Below are 6,816 nucleotides of genomic sequence, written 5' to 3' on the forward strand. Positions count from 1 at the left end.
TTTTCTGATTTAAGGGTGATTTTTTCTTTGATTTTGTATTGATGCTCTATGATTTTCAAAATTTCTTGTGATTTTTGATTTTGTTTGATTTTTTGATTTTTTGATTGTGATTTTGATTTTTGATTTTGATTTTGATTTTTTTGATTTTTTTCTTGATTTTTTTTGCCTTGTACAATGATTTTCGAAGACAGCACCCCCTCGGTTTGATATCAATTTGACATAAAATTGACATCAACAAGACATCAAATTAATGTCACTGTGATAAAATAGTAGAAACCCTCTCAGATTTTCACCACTAGAATCTGACACGAAATGCAATCTTCAGGTGGGATTTGAACCCGCAACCTTTCAATCCAAGTGGTCACTTGCTAGCCCCTACGCCACACATCGATCTATGACAGTGGCTTGCATGCCCCTTTGCCCCAGTCTGCAACGATCAATCATGTTGACATGAAATTGTTGTCAAACACAGTCAAAGTAAAATTTCTCGAGAAAATGATGAAAATTTTATGGTCAAACTTTGATGAAATTTTAGAAGAATTTATCTGAACTAACAGATGTTCAACATAGGTTCAATGCAGATTTACTATTTTACTCTAGCTTTGATAAATTACTATCAAAGTTGATTTAATACATGTACTAGAGGAAATAAATAATTAATTAATGTTTAAAGATATTCATAGAAACATATGTATCTCTCTGCTGGCTCTGAAGGTGACTCATTACTCAACTCCAAAGTTACTCTTCAAAACTAACTGTAACACTTCACTGTAGATTCTAGTCTTCCTAGCTAATAATCATGGACAAAACCCAGTGAGCAACGCAGTATCGATTCGATATCGAAACGATGTCGTTAGAAAGTTCTCTAGTCGTTGGCTGTAAGTTGGGGTGTCCGGGAGGTATAGGACCATTCCCAACGATATCGTTTCGTTATCGCTTCGACATGGTCCGAATGTGAATGTGTATCACAGACGTATCCAATCAGTCGTCTATTACTCCCAGTCTCATCGAGCAAGAATGGAGTGGTGGAGCTAATTACAACAATTATAACAACAATTATAATTACCACATTTACCAGACTCGGATTAGAATAATGGCTTACAGGCCAGTAAGTATTGGACGAATTTTTTCCGAACTAATATAGTTTTGCTTCAAATGGAATGCTTAAATCGTTATGGCGCTGTCCATGCTTTACCTAGGTTATGTTGCCGGCACCCTTTCTTTGTTTGGTTAATTTATCAATATATCTGCGTGGATCCAGAGCACACAAAATGCGAGCGTGATTTTCACGCCAGGCGATAATTTTTGACGAAGTCAGTCCGTCACTGTCTGTGTGATTTTTCCGCAGACAATGACGGGCCGACTGATTCGTCATAAAATCACGCTATCACGCTCGCTTTTGAGTACTAGTATCTAGTATCGTTTCGATATCGAATCGATAACTGCGTTGCTCCCTGTGCTCCGGATCCACACTTAGTTTGCCGCTTTTTTTGTCACCTGTTGTAAATCTTTTCTAAAAATGAGAACTTAACACCCCAAAAAATTTGTTCTCAATAGACCTTTTATCCAAACGATGTGGCAACGCCGCACGCTAATAGTTTCCAGCGACAAACTCTTAATTGTGATCAAAATTCAAAATTCTGGCCACGGTGTTTGATTTTTGTGACTACTCCGCATCAAACACCGTGGCCAAAATATCAAATATTGACCACAGTGAAGAGGTTGTCGCTGGACAAAAATAGCGGTATTTGGGTGACTGTACGAATAACCGCTTTGGATAAAACGTCTATTCAAGTATTGCTCTTAAAATTTTGAGCCCCATTTCTTGTTTTAAGGAACAAACAGAACTTAAAACAAGGAATCAAAATTTTAAGAGCAATACTTGAATTGAGAACAAATTTTTTGGGGTGAATTTTCCTTTTCACACATATGTAATAAACCACTGTTGCCCTAAACCGCTTTTAAGTTGATATCATCATTTCATCATTAAAACTAAGCTTATGTAACTTGCATCCTATACATCGAATGATTTACGTCGAATCGATGCCGCCTCGTTTACGAGTCGTCCGACGATATCGTAGTTTTGTCGATCTGCGGCCCACTTTTGTATCGTTTACGACACACAGGACGACAATTAAACGACATCGTCGATCGATATCGAAACGATATCGTAACGATGGACCGTTGCTCACTGGGAAGGCTCAAGTTGTCTTGAGAAAGAAGTGTATTAAAGGGAGGAAGTGTAGCATTACTTAATGGCGTCCACTGAACATAAAATAATCTGGTTTTGATTAGCTGGGGAAGACTATATTGGTTTTAAATGATTTCTTTAGAATGAACAAAATTCTAATTAAAACAAAAATTTAATTAGATATGTCTGGTGGACTTGATTCATTAGTTTAACACCTCCTATTTCTAAATACATTTGTCCCCAAAGAAAAATGATTGCTTTAATCCAAGATTTGTGGCTAGAAAGATAACTATACAGCTAGAACAGAACGTTCTGGGAGCACCCTTAGATTCGGTGCGCAGTTAACGGTCAATTATGGAAAGTATCACATTTTCATCAAATTGGTTCATGATCAAATTTTGGTCAACTCACGAGCCAAATTTTCATCAATTTTCAATGATCAAGTTGACAAAATTTGGATCATCAATTTCACATGAATTTGATATCAAATTGATTGACTGCTGCAGACTGGGTTGTGCTTTAAACTCCGGCTTACATAAACTAATGTCATATTGCTGTGAACATGACACTTTCTCGCATCATACAAAACAGTCAAAATTTCGTCACTTTTTAGTTTTGGTCACTAAGTTATCATTTTCAAGTCACAATGTAGGTGCCCTGACTTGTTTCTTGCTTGTTTGATAAAAATTAGGTGGGACAGGAAACCTTCATGCTAAATTTCTCGTACGAAGCTTTGCTAGCCTCTATGCAGAGTACTTAGCCTCGGATCGCAATGCTTTCCAGTGCGATGGCAATAGCAATAGCAATATCCGACTGCAATATCCGACAAACTTTACCGAGCCGCCGCGGGAGTAGTACGTACGGTGTGACCGGCCGGGAGGCGCAGCGCGCAGCCACAGCGTTATTCACAGAACTGGATCTTCCCTTTCCCCCCTTCCCCTGCTCTCGTGATCGTTTTCCCAAAACAATGACGGCGGCGACGGCCGCGTGCTGGCCTCTCGTCCGCGAAGCGCCGGCCTCGGCAACTAGCAGCAGGCGGACTCCGTTGGCGGCCGGCGAGGTAGTGCGGGCGGAGCTGGTGGCCGCGGGCACCGGCAGCGCGTCCCCGAGGGCGCTCCCCACGCACAAGCCCGAGCAGCACAAGATAGGGTATACGGACTCTCCGTACTTTGCACTCCGTCGCGTGTTTCACAGGACAGTTACGGAGCACCGTACTTGGTTCCGTACTCGCCTCCGATTTTTTACAGTGTGCTATGCAACGAAACGCTTCCCTATCCGAACTCATCCTTTTTACCGTGTTCACACTCCTTCAAAGAATTTGTAAGCTTCGCAGTTTACAGAGCATTTACTCTGCAATTACAAAGTATCACTTTTGCAATTGCAAAGTATTGCTTCGCAATTACAAAGAAATGCTTTGCAAGTGACAAAGCTTTAAAAGAGTTTGCAATTTGCAAAGAATTTCTATGTAGGAACTGACAGTGCACCCACCGTCCATCGTGCGGCCGTGTGTCGCCGCGGTGAGTAGGAGTGTTGTGCTGGTCAGTTAAACATTTTCAAGGGCACAACTAAGTTTAACATTTGAGAGAGGGCAACTGGTTAGTTGAACACTACTTGCTTTGCAATTCTTTAACACAAAATTTGCACACCAAGAAGTGTTGAACGGTTTCACACTTGATTTATCAGTGCATTAGGGGACTTACTCTACGACGGACGGCGTCGCAATTTGCCCTTCAGTTAACTTTAATTAAGAGCCAGTTTCTCATATATAATGATTAATGTTTTAAAACATTAGAGATGTGACATTTGGGTGCGTATTATACAATATAATACCACCATAATACCTCATAATACCCTATAATAGTTCATAATACTCATAATACCCATAATATGTATAATATCCATAATACTGATAATATCCATAATACTCATAATATCCATAATATCCATAATATATAATACTCCGTACACGGATCTGGCGAGTTGGCGACCCCTCGTAATCTTCATTCAAAATTTTATTCTTAACTGTAGGACGTTTTTACACAAACTTTGAGCAAAACGGATCAGTTAGTAGGATCGACTACCTACGTACACTGTGAAAAAAAATCTCTGTAAATGTACAAAACGTTTCGTAATTCAAATTTATAAAATACGTCGTAAATTTAAAAGTCCACTCGCGTCCATTGTTGATCGTCACTGAAAATTATGTCGATTGGACCCGCTTTGTATATTTACATTTCGTTTTGTAAATTTACGACTCGTGTCGTGGAAAATTTTTCTGTTTATTTACGAGAATTTTTGACAGCGCCGGGTGTGTTTTGTGAATGCGCACCAGTTTTGCAGGATTGCATACACTCTAAATGACAAGGGACATGTTTTGTCCATTGCAAGACGCTCCTGTGGTGCACATCTTGCCAGATGCAGGACCAGGCGCGAGGGAACCGTGCCGAACACGGTTAGCGGTTGGGCACAGTGCCTCGAAGCTGTGTATGTATCGACTTAGTTTCTTCAACGGGCAAGAATTTGCTCTCTCAAATTTACGACTGTGTTCGTAAATTTACAACTCCGTTTCGTAATTGGATATTATGAAAAAATCGTAAATTTACAAAGATTTTTTTCACAGTGAGCGGGCGGGGCTATCTGTTTTTTCTAAAAGCCATTATGACTGCAGTATAGAAATGTTTGAGCCATTCGCAGCACAACGAAAAACAATTCAGAAGTATGTTCGAATCCTCCCCGAGGGTTTTACGGTGCAGTATCATTATCATGCAATTTTAAAATTTCGTTCTCAAAACTTGGGTGTCAAAAATGTCACATACGCTCTGACAAGCCAATAGTGTAACTGTTGCATCCTCGGTTTCAACAATAGGAAAGTCTGTCCTACTGTTACGGCAGGGGGTTGTTCCCGGGTGTTCCTGTTGGAATTACAGAGCATATGTGACATGTGACTGTCTTGGACAGTAAAAATATGAGTGGCATTACAATTTTGGGCATCATACGTGCACTAAACCTTACTACTGTCGATCGTAATTGAAGTCTAGGGAAAACGGTCTGTTTTCACGGACGGGGGCGGCATGTCTGTGTCATTTTACCGATTTTACCACAATCGGGAGAGCACGAAGGGCATAAACTCCCAAACTGTAACGCACCGCCGCTATCTAATCGGCGGCCGGTGACAGAACCTGGCTGACGTGTGTTTGACCTGGGCTGACTCAGCCGGGTTTGAAGAAGGGCCGGGTCTAAATGGAGAAGGAACCACACGAGGGTGGCGGTACGGCGACAGCGTGGCAGGTGCATTTGGCGCTGACGTCACCGGGGCTGTGAGGTGGCGCAGGTTTGGCGCCAAAGCTAAGACACAGCACACACTCTACTATCCCTGTGGCTTTCTCTCTCGCGCGCTCCCACAGTCTCAGCATCTCTCTCGCTCGCACACGTACTGGCGTGCTGCCATGCTACCTCAACACGCTGTGACGTCGACCTGCCCGCCGGCCTGGGAAGTTCAAGGCGGCTCGCGCCGGCTAGCGTGGCACACTGCCTCTCGCACAGTCGGAAATCTTAGGGAAAAAATCTGGGATGGAAATATCTCGGCGGCATGACAACATCAACGTGTTCGAAAATTGGGACTGCTGTCAAAACTAGAGAATGTTGCGCCCGAATATTTATTTTTACACGGCGCACCCGTGTGTGAAAGAGAGAGAGGTGCGCCTCCCTCCATCTCTCTTTCTCTCTCTCCTCAGTAGGCCAGCTCCTTTTTAGTCCATGTGTGAGGCCCCTCAACGAGGCTAGCCCAACCGGGTGATGTGAGGCCCCTCAACGAGGCTAGCCCAACCCGACAGCGGCAGGACTAGGACCGCTCCACGCGCACCCTAAAGAATGTAAGAAAAGGATTACTCCGTGGCGCGTTGATGTTGATGTACATTACTGTCTAAACATATCTTTTTACGTCAAATTGAAATGTTCTTCCTGTCCTTCCCTCCAGACCTGAGGGATGCTGCTGCTGCGCGCTCCATCAGTTCACCGCGGGTGCATCTTCCTTGGGAGAGGAGGGAGAGGGCAGGCCGCCCTAACGTCATCGACCAGACTCTGAAGAACATGTATGACCTAGGGCTAATAGCCCTAGGTCCTCAGGCCTCTGTCTCAAATTGCTCCACCGCCGCCCTGCCCCCTTCTCCTCAGTTTCAACCGTTGGGGTACCAGCAGCAGTGTGTGCCACAGCCGTTTCAGTTTCAGCCCCAGCCTAGCCCAGGAGGTGTGTACCATACACAGCAATATTTTCAACCACAACTTAGCCCTTTCACTGGCGCTGGCGCACCTGCAAGTGTCTTCCAGCAACAAGCACCAGCTGCTCTACCTCAACCTGGCCCTTCCACGACTGGCGCTGGCGCACCTGCAGATGTCTTCCAGCACCTAGCTCCTGCTGCTCAACCTCAACCTGGTCCTTGCGCTGGCGCACCTGCAGGTGTTTTTCAGCACCAAGCACCAGCTGCTCAACCTCAACCTGGCCCTTTCACTGGCGCTGGCGCACCTGCAGGTGGTGTCTTCCAGCACCTAGCACCTGCTGCTCAACCTCAACCTGGTCCTTCCAATGCCGTTGGCGCACCTGCAGGTGTCTTTCAGCACCAAGCACC

The sequence above is a fragment of the Frankliniella occidentalis genome, unplaced genomic scaffold (assembly GCF_000697945.3).
Source record: "Frankliniella occidentalis isolate FOCC.00 unplaced genomic scaffold, Focc_3.1 Scaffold430, whole genome shotgun sequence".
Taxonomy (NCBI): domain Eukaryota; kingdom Metazoa; phylum Arthropoda; class Insecta; order Thysanoptera; family Thripidae; genus Frankliniella; species Frankliniella occidentalis.